This window comes from Sturnira hondurensis, unplaced genomic scaffold (genome assembly GCF_014824575.4).
Source record: "Sturnira hondurensis isolate 20B ecotype Veracruz unplaced genomic scaffold, ASM1482457v3 Scaffold0018728, whole genome shotgun sequence".
Lineage (NCBI taxonomy): Eukaryota > Metazoa > Chordata > Mammalia > Chiroptera > Phyllostomidae > Sturnira > Sturnira hondurensis.
Genome location: NW_028091359.1, coordinates 13,523,214 through 13,545,598, shown reverse-complemented (window position 1 = coordinate 13,545,598; position 22,385 = coordinate 13,523,214). Strand labels below are relative to the sequence as shown.

The window sequence follows — 22,385 nt, the reverse complement described above, 5'->3', positions numbered from 1 at the left end:
ACACTGTCAACAGGAACTGAAAATAGTCAAACCATGTCATTTTTTTTCAAATTAACAAACCCATAGTGAACCCAATCCCCTTAACTCAGTTACCAGCTTTAAAGAGAGGCAGGATTTTTCCCTGAAAATAAAAGCCAAGCAAAGTGGAGGCCCCTCACATTGGTAGTTCATTGCTGGCATTACTCATTTAGATGTTTATTTAGTGCCTACCAAGGAGCAGATACCTTGGTGAGCACCTGGTTTCTTTGTTCCCTGATCCTCACAACAAGCATAAGGACAGGAACTCTCCCCATTTTGAAGATGAAGGCAATTTAAGCTTTGAGACATAACCTGCTCAAGATTATGCTTCTGGCAAATGATGACCCAGGGTCTGGCTCTCAGAACAGTCTGACTGCAACCTTATGTGCTAATACAATTAAGGTGCACAGCTATGAAGAAAAGAACTAGGTTAAACAGGAGCTGTCCATGGTTTTTATATCATTCTTAATTGAACACTGGCAATGTGTTTGTCCTTTTCTCCCAGTCTGCTTTTGTTTCTCAGTGTTTCTCTCACTTCTCTGTAGGTAGGCATATGCATATAATTCCCTAAGTGCCTCCCTCTCTTTCTCTTGTCTGGATGGAAAAACTGAGGTTCACGTCTTAAAAGGATTTCCCAAGGTTTAGAGTTTTCTGTGGATCTGGGATCTGAGGCTCCATCTCCCCGACCTTCCCATCTGCTGCCCTCCCCCACCTTCTTCCTCTGGGGTCAGAAATACACCTCCTGCTTTCCTGCCTGCCATGATGATGCAGTCTTCAGGCCCAGAAATAATTCCTCCACTTAGAAATAATTATTGTAAAAACAAATAAACTCTTTTCTCTGTGATCTTTATTCTCTTTGCATCCACACCACACAGTGGCTATTTTTACTCACCCTAACTCCTGGTAGGTCTCTTTGGAAAGTCACCATGACATTTCAGGCGGCCTGGCCTGGCATTCATCTAAAATATTTTTTCAAAAACATCCTGCTCTGGAGAAATGTCAACGTTCATGGTACATCCACAGGGATGTGTCAGCCCAGGAAAAAGATCCACTTCAGAAAGTCCTGGCCTGCCTAGGAGTAGGTTTGGAGGCAGATGCAACCAAAAGTAGAAAAGTAACTGAGGCATGCTGGGCAGGAATGATAGTGGATACCCATGTCTGTAGTGAGGTCACACGGTGAGGGTTTGGCACCTGGTGAGAGGAAAGATACAGAGACTGATCAGAAACAGGTAGGTGTTAAGGAAAAGCAGGAACAATATCCGGGCCAGTGAAGTCCAGCTGGCCTTGGATTTGACTAACTCATGTTTTCTCCCTACCTCCATCTGAAGCCTCCTCTTAGATAAGGCATGGGTAGGAATTCTGGGCCAAGCATACACAGTACCATTCATATTGGAGATGGAGAAGAAGCATTTGAAGAGAAGCCTTAGGTTTGAGTCCTGGTTTTGCTACTAAGTTATTGTTAAATTTTTAGTAACACATATCATCTCTATTGGCCTCCAATTTTTTATCTGTACAATGGAGTAGGGCACTAGGTGGTCCCATCTAGACCTTAAATTTTTTCAGCCAAAGACCAAACCATGAGGGTGGTTGCTTGTCATAGTGTCCAGCATTTGGTATTTAAGTAGTCAAAAGTAGGTAATTTTTATCCATCAATTAGTCCATTCATCAATCCACTAATCTGTCCACCCATCCACCCATTCACCCAACCATTGATCCATCTATTCACTCATCATCTGTCTATTGATCTGACCATTTACCCATCTATTAATGCATCTTCACTAAGAACTTTCTTTATGCCAAGAACTAAGCTAGCTACTACGAAACGAACACAACCCAAGATCTATCTTCAAAGAATACATTGGGAAAATGTGTGGTAGCTAGCCTGTAACATGACTCCCCATAAGCCCTGCATCCTGGTATTCACACCCTTATTTAAACTTTAGACCCCTCCCACACTGCACCAGGGTCAGTCCTTGTGACCAGTAGAATACACAAAGTTATGGTGTGTCGCTTCTGAGTTTATGTTATAAAAGATACCATATTCCCTCTCTCTCTCTTTCTCTCCCCCCACCACCCCAACCCCACCTATGATGTTCTTGCTCTTGCTCTGGGGGAAGCTGGCTCCATAATGCAATGAAACACAGTCAGCCAATGGACAGGCCCATTCGGCAAGGAACTGAGGTCTCCATCTAACAACCCGTGAAAAATGAAGGCTTTCCAACAACTATATGGGGGAGTTTACACATGTATTCTCTCCCATTTGGGCCTTCGGTTGACTGCAGCCCCAGCCAACAGCCTGAATATAACCTCAGGACTGACCCTAAGCCGAAACCACCCACCTACGCTGCTTCCTGATTTCTGGCCCACAGAAATTGAGAATTAATAAATATTTGTTGTTTTAAGCATCTAAATTTGAGGATAATTGGTAACAGAGCAACTGATAACTAATACAGAAGGGAATGAAAGCATGGACCTGTAGAATTAGTTAGTGTAATAACACTAACTTTTAATAAATTAATAAATATTTGTTGTTTTAAGCATCTAAATTTGAGGATAATTGGTAACAGAGCAACTGATAACTAATACAGAAGGGAATGAAAGCATGGACCTGTAGAATTAGTTAGTGTAATAACACTAACTTTTTAAAAAGATTTTATTTGTTTATTTCTAGAGAGATAGGAAGGGAGGAAGAAAGAGAGGGAGAGAACCATTGATGTATGGAAGATACATCAACTGGTTGTTGCTTGCCCCTTGCACGTCCCCAACTGGGGACCCTGCCTGTAACCCAGACATGTGCCCTGACCGGGTATCAAACTGGCAACCCTTTGGTTCACAGGCTGGCCCTCAATCCACTGAACCACACCAGCCAGGGCTACACCAACTTTTTGAACATTCCTAAACATCGAAGATAGAAAAAAGGGCCTAGTGCCCACTTTCAGAGAATATAATTAAAGTCAAAAGTGCTATAATGGGGGAAAATCGACAAACTTGCCATGGGGGTTTTGAGGAGGACAAGTTCATGGCTAGTTGGAGAGGGGAGGGGAATCTATACTTCTAAGTTTGGGGATGTTTCTTGAGTCTCTTTGAACTGGATTCTGAAAGGAGAGATTTGGGTGTACGGGCGGAAAGTTATACCAAATGCCACGGTGATTGTAACTCAAAGCCAACCCCTTACATAATTGGATCCATTCTAAAGATTGGCTGGTGGTTTACTGTGGTTGGTAAATAGGGGAGCCTTGCCAACACATGTGCTGTCTTTCCACATTCCTCAAGCTTTAATTTATTTTTTTAAAGATTTTATTTATTTATCTTAGAGGGGAAGGGAAGGAGAGAGAGAGAGAAATATCAATGTATGGTTGCTTCTCGTGAGTCCCCTGCTGGGAACTGGCCTGCAACCCAGGCATGTGCCCTGACTGGGAATCGAACCGCGATCGTGTGGTTCACAGGCCCACTCTCAATCCACTGAGCTACACCAGCCAGGGCACAAGCTTTAATTTCTTCACTACTTTATTATTTTATAGAAGTATCCTGTATATCATAATTTGTTTATTTTTAATTTAAATAACTTGACTAGCTTTGGGCAATTTAAATTTTACCCTAAGCAAAAATACCCACAAAACTATGGATTTGATACATATTTATAGTTGTGCTAATAAACATAAAAAATGAATAATTGCTGCTTAAAAACTGGGCTCTTCTGTATACCACCTAACACCCCCTAGCAGGCCAGCAAGACATCCCACTTTGGGAAACACCTGAGATGACGGTGTCAGGGGGAAGGGGGATGCCCTGATGGGAGGTGCCCTTGAGTAGAGTGTATTGGAAGCCCATGGATGGCATTCATCTCTGGGGTTAGTCACCCTCAAAGCTCCCCCCTCCCATCAGTTACCCAGTCCATTGATCTTGCCTCCCAAATAACTCTTCACACCCCTATTCCCTCCACCACTTCCCTGGCTTATCCTCACTGCCTGTCACATGCACCATTACAGCAGCTTCCTGACTCCCAGGACCCAAGCCTTTGCCTTCCCCTTCCCTACATCTGGCCACAACACTTCCTTTCTCTGATGCTTCCCCATCACCTTCAGAATAAAAACCTAACCTCCTTATTAGACTTGCGCACTTGGTGCTTCAGGCCCAGGACTCTCCACACCACTCCAGCCTCATCTCTGGACCTCACTCATGCCACAGCACATACACAGACATACCTCAGGCCCCAGCAACCAGGAGGATTGGAACTTCCCTGAATAAGACTGTACTCACCTATATACCTTTGTGTCTTTGAACAGGCTATGCTCTATTCCTGGAGTGTCCTCCCTTGCCAGTCCCTGGAATGGGCCTCCCCAACCTTGAGGGGCCAGCTAGCAGTTCCCTGATTCCCGCATAGAGACACAGGCACGGCTTGCTTGAAGCTACTTTTCAGTGGCTACAAGCCTCCACCATAGCACCCTGTGCTATCAATGTTCCCTTGAAATCCCACCTCCAGTACGATACTGTGAAGACAGGGTAGAAGGAGCAGTAGCTATTCCTCTGACTGAGACGCCCAGCACACAGAAGCCACTAAATAAATGCTTGTGAAATGGAACAGGTTTGTGGTTTGACTGAAGAAGAAACACATTCCAGCTCCCTTCTGCTGCTGCAACTTTCTCTGATGAAATGTTTCATCTTCTCAACAGGAAAACAATGAATGGGCCGGGGGTGGTGGTATGGGTGGCAGACGGGAGACTCAGGTGCAATGAACCCTGGGTAGACCCCCTCGACCCTTGAAGGTGAGACTCTGGTCAATGCTTTCTGATTCCCACTAAGTGCAACGTGTTTTGACAGACACAAGCCAATTAGCTGCCTGCTGCTGGCGGCTGGTTCGCTCAACATGGTTTGTCTTTTTTTTATTTGAAAACCTAATATTTTTCATGGATTTGGTTTGGTTTCACTGGGGAGACGAGATAAGCCGTTTAGTCTGAGAGGCTTAGTCGGCCCTAATGGCCCTCGTCTGCTTCACACACAGCATCCACTGAGTTCTCAGGCTCCATCTCTCACTTAGATGCGGGCAGAGGCCCCCTGTGCTGTGGGCACACCTGTACAAGTGGCTCAGCCAACCCTGCCTGGGGCAACAGAATGCAAAGGATGTCCGCCTTTTCCTCCTCGCCCCCACCTCCCTGATCGATGAGGGTGGCTCTAGATACCCAGGGTCTCTCAGCTCTTCCAGTGTGCACCTCCCCTAATTCAGCTTCCATTTCCCCAATGCCCCCTGGCTTTTTGAGGGCAGGAAATTCTGTTCCATTCACATTTGCATCTCTGGTGTGAGCTTACAATGATAACACACACTTTGGCAACGTGAAAGCCTGTATCCAGGCCTGGTACAGGGGTAAGCACTGTCCACATCCCTTATTATAATTAATCCTCGTAACAGCCCTGTGAGGCTTGATAAAATTATTATCACCTCTTAATAGAAGAAAAAAATTGGATCAAAAGAGATTAAGGAATTTATGAACACCAACCTTCCCTTCTGGCAAGAGACCAGACTAGGTTTGAACTCAAGGTGGTCTGATATTGCACACATCCCTGATCCTGACATGCACAGCATTTGGGCATGTGAAGCTGATATATATGCAGGAATTCTCCCCACGCAAGGCTGCCTCAGTGGCTGACTTCCCAGAAATCACAGCTGCCTTCACCCAACTTGCCCAATGATCCTGCCCACTGGATCGGGCCCTGTGTTGCCAACATCTGTCCAAACTGCACTTGCATCTGCTATTCCGGTTAGAAGCGGTACACTGGCCCTCCCGGTTCCCATCCCAGACATCAGCGTCTTCAGCTGAAGAATAATCCCCAGCCCTCATTCTGCCTTCCTTCCCGCTGTCCGTCAGCCTGTCTTACACCTTTGAGTTTGCTTACGATCTGGAGCCTCCCTGGGTCCACTATTAGAGAAGAATGGTTTGGCTTATATTTGGAGGGCACTTGGGAATTTCTGAAGGGGAGACTCTTTACTCCAATGGGGAATTTCTGATCAATTCCCAGGTCAATTTCATAATTGGGGGAATCTGGTAGAAATTAGAAGGCTACTCTGTTTTCATAAAGTATCTATAAAAATTCGATAGGTTAGGAAGTTGATACTAAGGAAGGGACAAGTTTTGAATTGTGTTAATACCAGCATTGTCTATAGAATGAGGGAGGTGACCATGATGCTGATTATAACAATGATGATAATAAAAATAACAATAACTAATGTTCACTGGTCTGGCATCTAGTAGGTGCAATAGGTGATAAATATAAAACCAAGGGCTGATGTGGAAGGTCTAATCTCATTGAAAGGGTGAGAGCATTCATTACATTCTTACTTGCTAATGCTTATTTGTTGAAGGAATGAGTGAGCAAGGGTGGAGAAAGTATAGCTCTCAGACTGCAATGAACTTGGAGAATGAGCCCAGGGTGGGTAGAAGGCAGGTGGAAGGTGTCCAGTTTCTTTGGGTAGGACCCGAGAGGGTGATGCCACATATTAGCAGGGGGGAAGCCAGGAGGCCCGTGCCCAGCACTCAGGGGAACTGGCGTCAGCTCCATGGGTCACAAAAATAATTATTGGAGGACCAGAAATCTGTACTTCGAGACCCCAGTGGTCTTTTACAGCTATTTTTTAAATTATTTCCTTTGTGCTTTGTTTCAGCCTTCAGTCTTTAGGGTTTTGAGGGGCTTGCAGGAAAGAAAGGGCTGTTTCTGAATTCAGCTGTCTCAGTTGTTCCGAGGAGAAACAAGGAGAGGAACTGAACAGGAATGTAAACGGAGAGAACGCATCCGAGGGATGACAGCATGGGCTTTGGAGCGAGACCTGCCCAGGTGGGATGCCTGCTGTTGACTGTTTTGTGTCTCTGTTTCCTCACTAGGAAATGGGGATAAGAATAGTGCCCCCTGCAAAGGGCTGTTGGGAAGCCAAAGTGAGATCATCACCGCAGAGTGGTTAGCGCCGTGCCTGGCATGTGAACCAAGAGGATAAGCAGAAGTTAGAGGCACTGGGTGTGGTGGAGCACCCATGGGGTGGGCATGAAGAGGACAGAGGGCATCAGCATCTGAGATCCCAAGAGGCAAGTGAACACTGGAGCATTCGAACGCTGGAGCAACGCTGAGAATCCGAAGCCCCTGAGAGTCTCTTCCATGCTACAATCTGTTCACCCAGGGGTTCTCTGTTCTATTCAAATAAGGAATGCTGTCGTCGCATGGGGCCTCAATCACCGTTTTCAAATATTTGATGCGTGGGATGCAGGGGAATGGCATAGGACCAGATGATCTTGATGTTCTTTCTACACTAAGTTTCTCTGACGCAAGAATGAGAAAAAGCTTAGGTAGAGGTCATCTTGTTGGTTCAAAGCAGAGCTGAAAATACAGATCCTAAAGAACAGGTGGCAGCAAAACAGAGGTTACGAATATGGGGTTGGGAGGCAGGACTGCGTTTGATTCCTGGTTCTGCCACTTTCTAGCTGTGCAACCCTGGGGAAATGACTTGACCTCTCTGAGTCAATTTTCTCATCTGAAAGATGGTAATACTTACCACAGAGAGGTTTTGGGAGGATTAACTGATAGAGTATATGAAAAATCCTCACCCAGCATGTGGAGCATGGTTATAGATTAATTACATTGAAGTATAGCAATGCTGATACAATAACTTTACTTACAATAACAATATAACACATCAAAACAATGAAATAGTAATGCTTCTGATGGTCATTGCCGTGTGTGAAGTAACACACAATTCTCTGCGGTGGTTCAGAAGAGACTTGGAGTTGGGGGACAGGGAAATGTTATACACTCTGGCTCTCAGTGCTGCGCAGCGTTGGGATAATGTCCTGAGACTCATATTTTGGAGACCAGTCAGAAGATTATCATGCCCCCCACCCTCAGCCAAACACTTGACTGTGTGCCCTGAGAACCTGGAAGCTACTTTCCCTGGTGAGGGGGGGCAATGTGGGTCCGCCCTCCGAAGCTCCCTCCGCTGCTCTTTTCTGATTATCCTCCTTGACCAGGCTTGTCTCTGACCTCACAGCAGCAATGCGGCTCATAATAATAACAGCTGCCATTTCTTTTGCATTTGCCTTTATGTGCTGACAACATTGTTGTGTGTGAGATGCATTCTCCCCACGTTGTGTAATTGAATCTTCAAGCAATTTTTTAAAGTGTCCCCACTTGATAGGTGAGACTCTGGGAGGTCAGGCAACTTGCCTGAAGCCTCAGGGCCTGAGCAGAAGGCCTAGAGTTCGAGCCTCGTTAAGGGATGCTCAGAGATCCTTTCTCTGAGAGCAGATGCAAGAGAAACATGAATGACAAGCATTGCCACTGGTCCTTGATGCTATTCCTAATGGCCACCAGCCTAACTGGTTCGTTCCCCTTCGAAACCCGAGCCAAGTGAAGGCATCATGACTTGGCCTGGACCATGTCACCATTCTCCCGGCACTGGCCAGGGTGCAATTTGCAGGGAGTCAGCTGAGAAAGTGTTCCCCCTTTCCTTACCAAGGACAGGCATCTAGCCGATAGGAAGCTCTAGGTAACCAGCCTGCTGCTCTCCTGGCCGCTGCAAGGGTGCTTGTCCAGGATCAGAGAAGGCGCTTGTGTAAGCAATTCCCTACCTGGTAGGGCCACCTGATTCTCTAGGCAGCCCTAACATCTGAACACAATGTTAAAAGCAGTCAGGAGTAGATGCCAGGTCACAAAAAGGTCAGGGGCCAGGAGGAAGGACCCATTAGGAAATAAACAACACATCATCCCCCCACTCCCAATTCCTGCCTAAGGCGTTGGCACCTCAAACCCCAGGTCACAGGGAGCCCACTGCTTTTAGGTAGGAGGACTGCTGGGGTTGGCTTCCCCACCTATGTGCTCAGACCTGGCATTGATGATGCGCCCTACCCGCACCCTGTCTGCTGACCAGTAAGGCAAGGCAAAACGCAGGGCATGCACTCCCTCCCTCCAATGCACAGGAGGGTCACGCTCAGATCTCACCCTCAGTATCGCCCATTCCTCCTCCCATTGCCATTCACTCACTAGCTTCTCGGCTAATCCTGGTCTAAGACAGGAGGGAGTTGAGGGCCTTTCTATCTTATTCCCAGGGCCTGACATTGAGGGTCACTAACCTGTCACTTGGTCATTAACCTTGTGACCCTGAGATCCTGCATTTTTCCTGACCCCCAAACCCACCTTCTCTGTTCTACCCCTAGGGCTGGGGGCGTCCACAGGCATTTCCTGCCTTGTTCCTTGGGCCATAATCAGTGTCTCAGGATCCTGCCCTTGCCCCAGGCTCTCTAGCCTCCTGCTGGATATTCTGCAGCATAAAGGGCTCTCCTAGACTGCAGTCTAGACCCCTGGACCCCCGGCAACAAGCCCTCAGGGTCTGGCTTTCAACCCCTTGGATCATAGAACAGCACCTGCCCTGGTTTTCCTGCTACTGGGCCTCATATTCCTGCCACAGGGCCTGGTTACCTCAAGGTTGCCCACGTGTCCATCATCACGGGACTGTCTCCTGTGACCTGTCCTCCAGATGTCAGGGCCATTGGTTCTGGCTGGCAGATCGCTCCCTCTTGACTGGGGCCAACTAGTTTCTGATGCCATCCCCTCCTGGCCAGCCCTGGCCAGCTGCAATGACTATGCCATGTCTGGCCTGAAGCTTTACACAGCCCTCACCTCGGTTATTACTAAAATGGCATTTTTTATAATTATTAAATAATCATTCAAAATGCTCTTACTACATTCCTGCAACATGCCAGGCTCTGGTGCTTGACACTGGATATTTGGAGAGAGGAAAGCTTTAACATCCGTTTGCTATTGGAGCTTTGGGTTAGTGGAAGAGATAGTCAATAAACTAGCCGACAAGGAAACAGAGAAATAGACTTGGACAGAGAATTAGGGGGAAATTCACACATTCCAAGTCACAAGGTCTGTAACCTTAGGAATTTTACAAGCATGCCAGAAGCAGTAAAAGGAGTCAACATTACAAACAAACAAAAGGATATTTGTCATCCAAGCCTGAGGACTCCACTTCCCAGTCACCATTTCTAAGTCAGACAACTGAGTCTACAGTGATGCCATTTGTGGAGATGAGGAAGACTATGATGGTGTTAGGTTGGACTATACACAATGACTGTGATATACAGACAAATGTAGGGCCATAGACAAATGTAGGGCAGCGCTGATGATAATAACGTAGCTGAGATTTAGTGAGCACTTGCTATGTCTCTGACACTATGTTCACTGCTTTAAAGACACGGTTCATTGAATGTTCTAGGCAGCATTATCCTCATTGGTAGAAACCGGATTGGAGGTTAGAATGACTCACTTGACCACTGTCTCCCAGCTGGGAGGCTGAAGAGCTGGGACTCTAACCAGGTCATTCTCCTCTCCAGCTGGCAAGCCTATTTTCCTTAGAACCATGGTCTGCATTAGAGGGGGGTGAGCATATCATAGCAGCGCTGGTGAAAGTCTAAAGTGGGAGGTACCATTGAATCTGCTGCTATGCAGGTGAATTGGTTGGAGTATGTATTTTTAACCCCTCAAGGATATGGTGAGAATCCTTAAGGTAGAGAATTTAATAAACAGAGTGATGAGGAGGGAGTGACTTTATTTTTAGCATTCTTCAGTACAGAGAAGGCACCAGAGGAAGAGAACAAGAAATTGCCCTCCTGCATACCAAGGGGGAAGTGAAGACCTGAGAATGGAACGGTGGCGGCTCCTGGTTCCCTAGCTGGCACTTCCTGGCAGGTCCTCATTAGGACAGAACCTCCTCCTCTCCATGATCTCACTGGAAGAACCACACAAGGGCACCCACAAGGATGCTCGCTGCAACCCCAAAGCTTAGGAAACCGTGGGGCCACCCTTCATGGGGCCGCTGGATGAACTGACGAGACAGAGCTCACCCACACAAGGAACCATTCCAATGACTAATGAGGTTTTATTTCAGTCGAAAGGGATTGACGTTCACAAAATGTTATTTAGAGAAAAGCAAGTTGCAGAACGATATTACTTCATCTTTTATAAAATGTGGTAACGATATGTATTTGTGTGAATGTATGCAGACACATTAAGTGCATATATATATATATATATATATATATATATATATATATATTTGTGTACACCCAAAGTGCTACATGTAAAGAAAATATGTGTAGAGAAAAATGTCAACATGCTAACATGGAAGAATTTCATGTGTTAAGCTGCTCATTTCTTGAAATCCTATAATGCATTTAAGGATATCCTTGATTTGAAAAAGAAATGACCATTACAAAGAAACAATAGTCTTAGGCCTGCTCTTGCCCCCTTCTTCCCCACCCCAGCCACCTGAGAGAGGAGGGCTGCCTGCAGTCCTTCTCGCTACCCGACTGTGTGGCAGGCCATCTGGCCCCAGTCCTCAATATTAGGCCACCTCCTAGTCCCAGAAAGCTAACAGAACCCACCCTGGCTGGTTCAGGGGGTATGCAAACTTGGGATGATGCTACCCCTGCTTCCTCCACCCCCATAAGGTTGCCCTGATTTCTTTCTCTGAGCCCAGGTTTGTGGGGAACATCTTTCTGGGCTGCTTTTTGCAGCTGAGAAGATGTTAACTGACAACTGCTCACTCACTTTTCTCCTTTGCAGGGAACAAATACGTCTCAAGGTCTGTGCCTAGACAGACACACACAGACACACACGGATACAAACTTATACAGGCACACACCAAAGCCCTAAGTGACAGGACACACAACTCACGACAGCTCAGACACCACACTCACAAAGTCGCAGACGTGTGGCAACATCACACCGCACATGCATGCATGCACACATACACGTGCATACACACCACAGACCCGTCCAGTTCTCCCCAGCTTTGAGAGAAAAGAGACAGGCGCAGCTCCAGCCCCTCCAGCAGGCTGCCCATAGGTCTGCCTGAACTCGCAAACCTGCTTTCTCTCTTCCTCCTCTTCCACCACTTCCGCCCTTCTCTTCCTTTTTTCCCTTCTTTCCCGTCTCCCTCCTTCCTCTCCTCCTTCCTCCCTTCACTTCTTCCTCCCTCTCTCCTCCCCCTCCTCTCCATTTTGTTCTGGTGTTCCAATCGGAGCTCTCTTTTCTAAGCTCCCCTTTCTTCTTAGCGCTAGAGGCTAAACGATGCACAGATAGAAGCAGGAGCGGGGCCATCAATTAAAAGCTGCCTAGGGCCGTAGAGAACAAGTTTTCCCTGGACTGTTTTTTTCTACCCTCAGTCTATCCATCTGTTCCCCACAGCTCCTCCCAAAGCAACAAGCTGGTCCTGATGTGCCCTTTCTCTGCAGGCAGCTCAGCGCCCAGGTCTCTGTCCCCCAGCTCTGCTCCCATCCCTTTTGACTGTCACGGCCGGCCCCCTCCAGTCCCTGCGGCTAGCCGCTTCCACACACAAAAGGTGAGTTTGAGGAGAAGAGGAGGAGGGGCTGGGAAGAAGACCATTAGGCTCAGCAAGGGGCTCATATTGAAAACATTTGCTGGGGTGGTTGGGAAGAAACCGTTCCACAGGCCTTTGTTCACAGGTTCCCACGACAAAGGTTTGGGCTGATAAGTGGTCTTTTCACTTCCCACACTAATGGCTATTAAGACCCACTCCTTTGTCAGTATCACTAAGAAGGTTTGATTGATGAGTGTAGTCTGCCAAGGAGCCCAGGATGCTAGATGGAGGTGTAGAGCTGCGTATGCACACTATTTGCACACGTGCACGTCTACTCTGCATGCCCATATCCACATTGACTCCGCATTTACTGAGACACTGTGGGGAACACAGTGTCGGGACCTAGGACCTGTGCTCTCAGGGTCATCATTGAATAGGGAGATGGGTGTAGCAGATTATGCCAATGTCCCACCCTCATAAAGCTGCCGAGAACCACTGTGACTGCCTAAGGTTGGTCCTGCCCTGCCAACCCACCTCCCAGCCCCGCCACTGGCTGTGCAAGCACATTTCATCCCCTCACAGAGCAAGCCACAAGTACCAGAGGACTGGTAGCCCTGAAATGCCCTCGACCAAGGATGAATGAGCAGTTAGCAGGTACTTGCAGCCTTCTTGTCCCTCAGTGACAAAAACTCTGAGGCCTGTTTCCTGGAGTTCCCCAGAGAGACAGAGCTTCAGTTGTCCCAGCGGTTTGCAGGATTGACGATGCTCCCTTCACTGTTTTCCCCTCCTGTGCCTCCCCTCCCCAAGCTCAGAGGGCAAAAAGAGGCACTTACCAGAGTCTACGAGTGGTAGTAACCTAGGGGAGGGGCATGAGAACTACATTAATTAAGTCAAGTCAGACAAAGCTCTGTCAGGGGCCTGCCAGGTGCTGCCTGACAGGGAACCTCGCTGACCAGAGATGAGAGCCAACCACAGGGAGCCTCTGGAACGAAGAGAATTCCTGCAAAGACCATTCAATAGCTACTGACCGATGCCTTCTCATTTATGCACATCCCCAAAGGGAAACAGACCACGAAACATACCTTGTAAAGGTTAAAGCTAATCTCAACACTTTTTCCCCACTCTCTGTTTCCCACACCAGCAATTGTCCACAGAAACCACCGACAACAGCAGCTCCAGTTCTAGTGACAGCCAGGGTCTCTCTTTCTCTTCTTGTGAGCAGAGTCCGTCACTCTGTCTGTGGAGTGGCTTTCCTTGCTGGTCTCCTCGCTCAACAAACTTGCTTCTGCTCTAACCTCTCACCAGGCTTGCATCTTACGTTCTCTCCTGCACGAAGCCGAGAACCCTCTTGGCTGGAGCTCGAGTCTCCCCTTGGGACTCGCCCCTCTGGCATCATTAGTAGGCAGGTAGGCCCCCCCAACCCAGACCACAGCTGTTGAGGAAGAGTGTCCTGAGGATGGAGTGTGAGCTGAGTGGCCACAGGCAGGGACACAGGCTGTGAAGTTCGACTTCCTCTTCCCACGGGCACCTTCAGAGGGGGTCAGTCCCCTGAGGACACCTGGGATGAAGTAATGGGCGTGGGTGCACTTAGAAAATGGCAAGCCTCATGTCATGTACAAAATTACTATTAAACCATGTGACCAGATTAAGCTCTGATGTCACCCCCTCTCCAGGGTCTATGGTCAGTGAAATTGTGAAATACGTCAGTTTATCTTCAAAGCTACAGCTTTTTCTGGGCCCTTTTCCAGAACTCATGGTCTCATTGCCTTGTGACCCTTCTCCTCTCTTACCTCTTTTCAAATCTGCTCTAAGTCTCTGCAGTTTATCATACACTCATCAGATGATTTTAAGTCCAAAGATTCCCTCTCTGGTATCCCAAGGAGCCAATGTATTACTGACCATGAAACTCCCAAGAAGGAGCTGCCCTGAGCTGGGGTCTCCTCAGTCAGGGGCATGGGCTGGTTAACAGTGTGACCCAGGAAGTGCCAGGGCATCCAGGGTTGTTCCCAATGGGAGACCCATTTTCTGGTCACATCCCAATCCGGAAATGACTGTTCTCGCCCAAAGGGTGGCAGAATGGCTCCCTTCTGCCCCACGCGCTGAGGGTGGATAGAGAGCCCAGGTTAAAAGAAAGAGCCAAACAGAACAAAGCTCTCCCTTGTTTAACAAATAGAGCCAGCAGCCAGTGTTTGGCAGAGCTTATTGGAGGGAATAAAAGCCTCCGAAAAAAATCAATGGATAATGATTATACTTAAAGTGCCCTTTGAGCAATTGCATTAGCAGAGATGGTGACTAGTCTGTAAATAGTAACAAAGGGCTGGACAGAAGGAAGTGACTGATGGGGACAAAGATTACACATGTATAAGCGTTCTTGAACTCCTCCACCCCCACCAGGGGAAAATTTTGCTTGCTGGATTTCTCTTGGTCTCTTTTTCTTGTAGAAATTTCACATAAGGGGTGCAATAGAGAGAACGCTATGGAAATCAGAGAAGTTTAGGTCTGCGTGATAGAGGGGTGTGTGTGTGTGTGAGAGAGAGAGAGAGAGGGAGGGAGAAAGAGGGGCTGCTATGGGGGCTGAGGATTGAGGGAGTTTGGGGGTGCATCATATCTAGGATAAGATTATTTAAAAGAAAGGTAACAAAGAATGAGAAAATTGTAAAGAGATTTTCCATAAATTAAGAATGCACACCCAGCCCTGGATGGGTGGCTCAGTTGGTTGGAGCATCATCCCGTGCACCGAAAGGTTGCAGGTTTGATTCCCTGGTCAGGGCACATACCTAGGTTGTGGGTTTGATTCCCAGTCGGGGTGTGCATGGAAGGCCACTGATCTCTCTCGCATTGATGTTTCTCTCTGTGTGTCTCTTCCTTCCTCTCTCTTTAAAATCAATGAAACATACCCTCAGGTGAAGATTTTTAAAAAAGAATGCACGCCCACCTTTTGCATTTCATCAGAAGACAAGTTGAGACGTGAAACATGTTTAATTATTGTTGAAACCACCAAACACACCATGCTCTACCTGCACAGCCGGCCCCACACCACGGGAGGCGGGGCTGTTGACTGCAATGGGAGGCCCGCCAGGATCAGCGGAGTCCAGAATGAAACCCAGACCAAGCTGGCTCTGAGACTCTTCCAGTGGCTGCATTTTTTTGAGAGGTTTTACCAAGCTCTTAGTGAAGAGAAACTGTGAGGGCCTCTCGGGGCCCCGCTGAGCAGTGCTGGGAGCACACTGCATCTATGCGCGTCCATGTTAACACATGGCAAATTGCACGCAGTTGCCATTCTGGAGCGTTGAGCCAGCCCTTCTGCATGGATGCCTTGCTTACCTACGGAGCCCCTGCAGGTATCCATGTGTGGAGAGAATGCTGCCCTCACCTGCCTGTGAGAGTCCAATGTCCTCTGCTGAGAGGGGGCTCCTCCCTGAAGGCAGAGCTCTTACCGAATGTGGCTTTCAGGACACGTGTTTCATTCTGGGTTTGCAACACATCACGCCTGCACTAGAGTCTCTGCTTCAGAAAAATAACGACTCTGTCCCTGCTGAAGGAGTGGCAGGCAGTGAGGACCACATGGGAAAGGAGGTCCTCTTTAGGCTATGGAGTTAGCTCACTGTTTCACGCTGAAAAAATTTTTAATGCTGAAATTAAGCCTGATGAAGCTGGGCTACCTATGTCCCCACAGGGAAGGATGTTCCGGTCCCCTTTCTTCCTCCCAGCAGCCAAAAGAGTGACTTACTAGATTTGTCACAGGGTCTTCCCTGCCTGTAGCCCCATTTTCAGCCCAGCATGTGGCGTGTCTGTTCCTCTGCCCAGCACCTGCATAAGGACAGGGTTCAGAAAAGACTTCTGGGCACATTAAAAATGTGGAGGGTTGGGGGGGAGGCAGTAGAACACCTCTCTGCTCTTTTATAAGACACCAACATGCCCGCATGTATAGTCGAGCTCTGTTCCCATTCCACACACAGGCTCCCACCCCTGAACAATAATGCTCTCTGTCTTCGTGGACTCCTGAATGTCAGTGCTGAAAAAGGCCTTAGAGGTTTGACAGGTGAGGAAACTGAATGCAGGAAAGTTCAAGGACTCACTCAAGGCTACACCGTGGCTGACCTAGGACTCGAACTAGTATTCCAGCCTCTTTGCCCACTCTTCTTCCTGTTCAGATCATACATGTGCCCACATGTAGTGCAGGGAGTGCCCACTCTACTAACCTAGAAAATGCTATTTTTCAGCTCGATGCAATCCCTCCAGCATGTAGGGAGACTGGGCCTCACCCCCAGCCCCCTGCCTCCGAAGTGACCAAAACCCTGTTCCTTCTTGGTTGGGCCCTTGGAGCAGAACAGTGTGAAATTCCTGGTGACCAGACAGTTCAAAAGTCAGGCAGAAATGCCATTAGCACCATTTGAGTGGTATGTGCAGAAGCAGCTGGCAAGGGATGGAATAAGCCTCGGTATTTTCATCTGTGAGTTGGGCATATAACCGGCCTTATTGCACAGGACTGAGGAATGGATTGTCTTCATCGAGTGCCCACACACTTAGCTATGTTTGTTATTAGTGGACACTGCAACCTTTGGTAGAGCAACTAGATATACTGTGACTGGGGTTCATAGCAGAAGCCATGAACCATTATGGTCTGTAATCTCTTTCAAGAAGGAAGTAGGCCATGCTGTCATTTGGGCTTTGGGGGCAACAGGAAGGACCACAGCAGTGACAGCTTCCCAGCTGGTCTCCACATAATGAAACCTGAAGCTTGATACCAAGCTCTGCCTGGCAGAGAGAGGGGCAAAGGATGCTCCAGTATACCCCAGCCTCAGGCAGGCGTGGCAGGGGAGTCAGCACAGGTCCCAGCTTGCAGCACAGGGCCCCTGCAGACCAGTGCAGCTCTGGAGAAGGCAGAAGACGGGGAACCAAGCAGGGACCCACCAGCAGCGGGACTCAGAAGTCAGTTCTGATCTGACATGCTATATGGGATCTCCAGCAGTCAGCATGAAGCATGACCTTCTTGGGTGTCTTCGTGGACCCAAAATTCACCCAATTTTGGTTGAATGACTCAAAAATAGAGACTGAGATAAAATTTGAACCCTTACGTCCAAAGCTTTTATCTCCTCACTTCTCACCCATCAGACCTCTCTGTGAGAAGTCAGAATTTTCTCTGCAACACCCTGGGCTGGCTGTTCAGTTATCTTCTACAGCCTCCTGCTTGAGGCTTGTGAGCACTGCCTAGGAAACATCAATTCCTGCTTGATTTTATCCTAAACACCTCAATTAATTACACACAAAGCTGTCTGGCCAGGACCTCATCTCCCTATAATATGAACCAGGGGAAAGAACGCCTGTGAGTCGCATTCTGGAAATGCCACGCACTGTCCTAGGCATGGGATGGGGCCACCTTGAGCCTTGTTGGAGCACGTTCATCCCAGCAGCAGGTCGCGGGGCCGCCTGCAGCTGAAACTTGGCCCAGACTCTCCGTGGCTGAGCGCACTGATGGGGTGGCCACACTGGACACTCCTGTCAGCTCCAGCCACTGTGTGGATGCCCCTGTCACCTCCCCCACCACAAAGAATGGAGGTTCTCAAACCCCACTGGCCAGGACCCACCCACAGGAAGAAACACATTTTACACAGTGACCAGTAGTTAGACGCACACACTCCACTCCATCAATTCTCAGACATGGATTTCTTTAACATTTTAATCTTGCATAAATTTAGATGCACCTTTCAAATGGTGACATCTTGCCATTAATTGGCAGCATTTTTTTCTTTCTGAGTGGTACATAAAATTTTATGTCTTCCCATAGATTATGACTTCGGTTCAGTGAAATATGGTATCTACATAACTGAAAAATGACTTTTTCATCTTCACCACATGATGCCCTGTGATATTTCCTATGTGCTATTCTATTTCTTTTCATTTTATTTTAATGCTGGTCACCGCTACCCATTTAGTTAACTTCAGGTTGAAAACAGCAGGTCTCAATCCACTTTTTTCAACATTGCCATCAAGACCATCGTGGACTGAATGTCTGTGTCCCCCCGAAATTCCTATGTTGAAATCCCGACCCCTAGGGGGATAATGGTGTTAGCAGGTGGGCCCCGTGTGAGGTGATTGTGGGGAGCCCCCGTGATGGATCAGTTCACAAAAGGGGCTCCAGGAACCTCTCTCAGCCGTTTCGCCATGTGAGGACACAGCGGAAAGATGACGTCTAGGACCCAGAAGGTGGATTACCTCTCCTCCAGAACTGTAAGAAGTGAAAGTTTGCTCCTTAAGCCACCCAGTCTCTGGTATCTGTCATAGCAGTCTGCACTGAGGAAGACGGGGGCTGAGGGGATGTGAACGAACTCCGTGAGGAAAGAGAGTTTTCCAGAAGAAGAGGAGCGGACCTGAGTTGTACGATGTTTGCGCGATCGGGCCAGGTGCGGAAGGTCATGATGAGGGAAGTGAGAATAAAGGTGACCCAGGACTTTGAACCTGACAAACCTGAGTTGCTATAGCAGCTCCCTTACTTGTAGCACTAACCCCAGAAATGGGACTTATATTACAAGCGACCCGGTTCTCCCACCTGCAAAGCACTGAGCCGTCGTAAACGGGGGGGAGGACAGACTGCCAAGGTCTGACATGTAGCAGATGCTCATAAATGGTCATACTGATTATATAAATAACATTAAAAAGTTGCTCAATAAATAGCAGCTGTTACCCTGGCCAGGTGGCTCAGTTGGTTGGAGCTATACCCTGTACACCAAAAAGTCGTGGGTTCAATTCCCAGTCAGGGCACATAGGAGAGGCACTGATCAATGTTTCTCTCTCTCTCTCTCAAATTAATAAAACATTCTCGGGCAAGGATTTAAAAAAATAGCAGCAGTTATGATTAAAAACAGTAAAAAAAAGGTTGTTCCCAATATGACATCAGTTGATAGGATTTTGACAATTATTAATAAAATTGTAATGTATCCCATTCATTTAATTACATATGGCCTTGTCACTCCAATTAAAGCCCTGATTCTCATCTGACTCAGTACTGGGTAAGTCCACTGAAGGCTCTTCCTTCACAGCGACGCACGGGTCCCCAAGGGCGGGAGCACCATGGCGGCATTTCCCCCCTGGGCAGGCCCTCTGGCTTCTGGTTGTAATTCCCATCACAATCCAGATGTCCCAGACCATGGGCTTCTGAAACCACCCCGACACGATTGTCATAATCTCTAATTGTACGAGCGAACGTGTGCCTCCCAGCTCACCATGGCGGTGCTCCACCCGCCCCCCCCCCCCGCCCGCCCNGGGGGGGACCCCCCCCCCCCCCCCCCCCCCCCCGCCCCGAATTGTGCTGGCCCTCATTGATCATCTCGGCCTGCTGTTGACACTGTGAACCCGCACTTCTCCCTGATCCACCCGACACAGTCTCCCACTCCTTCTCATTCCCAATGGTCCTCCCCTGTCATCAGCGCTCTCCGGCAGTCTTTGTCAGACCGGATGTGCGTTTCGGTTGCATTGTCTATTTGATCTCCCCTCTGATGGTTCATAAGCATTTCTTCTATCGTTTCTCAGGATTATTTCCCATGATTCAGCCACTTCTTACAACTTTTAAACCTTTGATTAACTGAGTGAATTGCTCACAGCAGCACGGCCTTATCTGATTACATAAATTAACTCTCGGACATGCATTCGATCATCAAGAACACTCTAATGAATTGTGTTAAGTTCAAACTAGGTGAGGCGCGCTTAATGTTAAATGCTGGAGAAATTCTGAGCTTCATTTCAAAAATATTAAGTAATTGCTCAGGGACGCAGACGGCTCTAAGAAACAGACCCTGTCATGTGTCCTTGTCAGTGTCTATAAATTAACAGGCACGGTTTGATGGAGAAGACAGCAGTGCCCTCTTCTCCACAGTTTCGCTTTCGGTGGTTTCAGTTTTCTGCGATCTGTTGTGGTCTGAAAATAGTAAATGAGCGATTCCCCAGATCAGCAGTTCATCCGTTTCGAATTGTTCGAATTGTGCGCTGTTCGTTCTGAGCAGTGTGAGATCGCACACCTCCGGGCTCTCACTCCCCGCCACCCCCTCCACCCCCCAACCCCCACTGGGACGTGAGTCACCCTTTGCCCAGCATCTCCACACTGTGTGGACAGCGCCCCCAGTTAATCACTTAGCAGCCGCGTGGGTCATCAGATTGACTGCGGCAGCATCTCAGTGCCTGTGTTCGCGTGACCCTTGTTTTACTCAACAACGGCCCCCGAGCCCAAGAGCAATGCAGTGTGGAGAGTCCGAAGAGAAACGACGAAGTGCTTCCGTGAAGTTTAAAACTGAGTACAGGAAAACAGGTCGAGAGGCCACATCCCCATAACTTTTATGACAGTCTATTGTCAGAACTGTTCTATTTTATTACCGGTTAGTGTTGTTAATCTCTCACTGTGTCTCACTTATAAACTGTACCACAGGTGTGTATGCACAGGAAAAAACGGTGTATGTAGGATTCAGCGCTCTCCTTGGCTTCAGGCATCCACTGGGGGTCTCGGAACATAGTCCTGATGGACAGGCTAAGGGGCGACTGCTGAACTTCATGCCTTGTGCCCATTGGCTTCCGCAAGATACGTGAACATTGTTAGCTAGACATTTGTGTGCCCGATGTGAAACAGCAGGTTATTAACAGACTATTTACAGGCATATTTACAAGCAGCCCTTCATATGTAAGTTTTACTTTCCGTCAGTAGGAAAAAGATTTTTGACTTTAGGTGAAAATAGGACCGCGGTTGTATCACATTATAGTAAAGATATTAGAATGGGGAATCACCAAGATGTATCGCTTACAAAGCAGATGAAAACTTGAGTAACAAGAATCTAACAAAATTCTTTAGTGAAAAAAAGTTAATGCAACTCATGCTACCAGATAAAAATGAGAGGGCCTTATAAATAAAGCAGAGTAATATCCTAGGCTTCTGGGTAATGCAGTTAGGTGAAAAAAATTGAATAATTTAGAATTGCAATAAGTCCTCAATGAAGAATCCTGGTTGTTTAGTTGTGGGTTGTAACTCTCTCTTTTTTTAATGATATTTTAAAAGCCCTTGGTATCCGATAACATCTGGATATGTAAATCAGTTCACAATATATTCTAAGACTTTAGCGCCCCTGCACTAACAACTTGTGAGTGCAGAGCAGCTACAGTGGGCAACGAGGGGCTCAAACAGGCTGTGTGTGTTTTCTGCCCCTAAAATGCTTATAGTCATCAACCAGGAAGAACACAGCAGAGCGACCGAACAAGGGAGGGAGGAAGGCGATGAAAAGCCAGCAGGAGCTTCGCTGGGCAGAGTGGGGGGGCGGGGGGGGCGTGGGGGGGGGCGGGGGAGTCAGAGAAGGCTCCCCGTGGATATATTTTGAGTCCTGGAAGATGAGGGGTGTGTGACGCACAGGCAGGAGAGGGACAGTGTCCCCAGCGGGGATCTATGCTTGGAAATGGCACTGAGGATGGAGCCCACAGCCCTGGAGCCCCTGCTTTGGACGATGTGCAAGGCTGTCTTGAATGGCGCAAGCAGATTAGGTGGGAGAGTGCCATGAAAATACCTGCCTGGGGTGGCCACAACCCCTTCCCACCTGTTTCCTACCCTGCAAAATGGGGGAATAACCCCTGCTTTCTGGTGAAGTCAGCAGTAGAGAAAGGGAGAGTGTATGTCAAGGGCCAAGTCCACTGCTTGGCATAAGAGAGATGTTCTATGAATAGTCATTTTCTGTGTGCTTATGCAAATGAACAGGAAATGGGCCCTTGGGGCTCCACCATACATATTAAATGGGCATTAAAATCAAGGATGGACGCCCTCGAAGATCCACCCAGGATGGATGTGAGCCTCCATCCCACCCCACTCCCCACTCCTGGAGTCAGGCAGAGGGCTCCTCAGCATCCCACAGGGCTCCAGCTCCTCTCCTTCCCACCCTAGCATGCTGTGTAAAGAAGCCTGGGACCTGAAGATGAGGAGCAGACTGGCAGGGGATGCAGTCCCAGGCCACTCACTCTGATGGCCTCTGCCCCA

At 48.0% G+C, this 22,385-nt stretch overlaps 1 protein-coding gene across 1 annotated transcript in view; it reads right to left on the bottom strand.

The window, feature by feature from the left end:
* The window catches only part of LOC119003581 (acid-sensing ion channel 2-like), an 873,668-nt gene that overhangs the window by 457,291 nt on the left and 393,992 nt on the right, over positions 1-22,385 (bottom strand). The window lies entirely within an intron of this gene.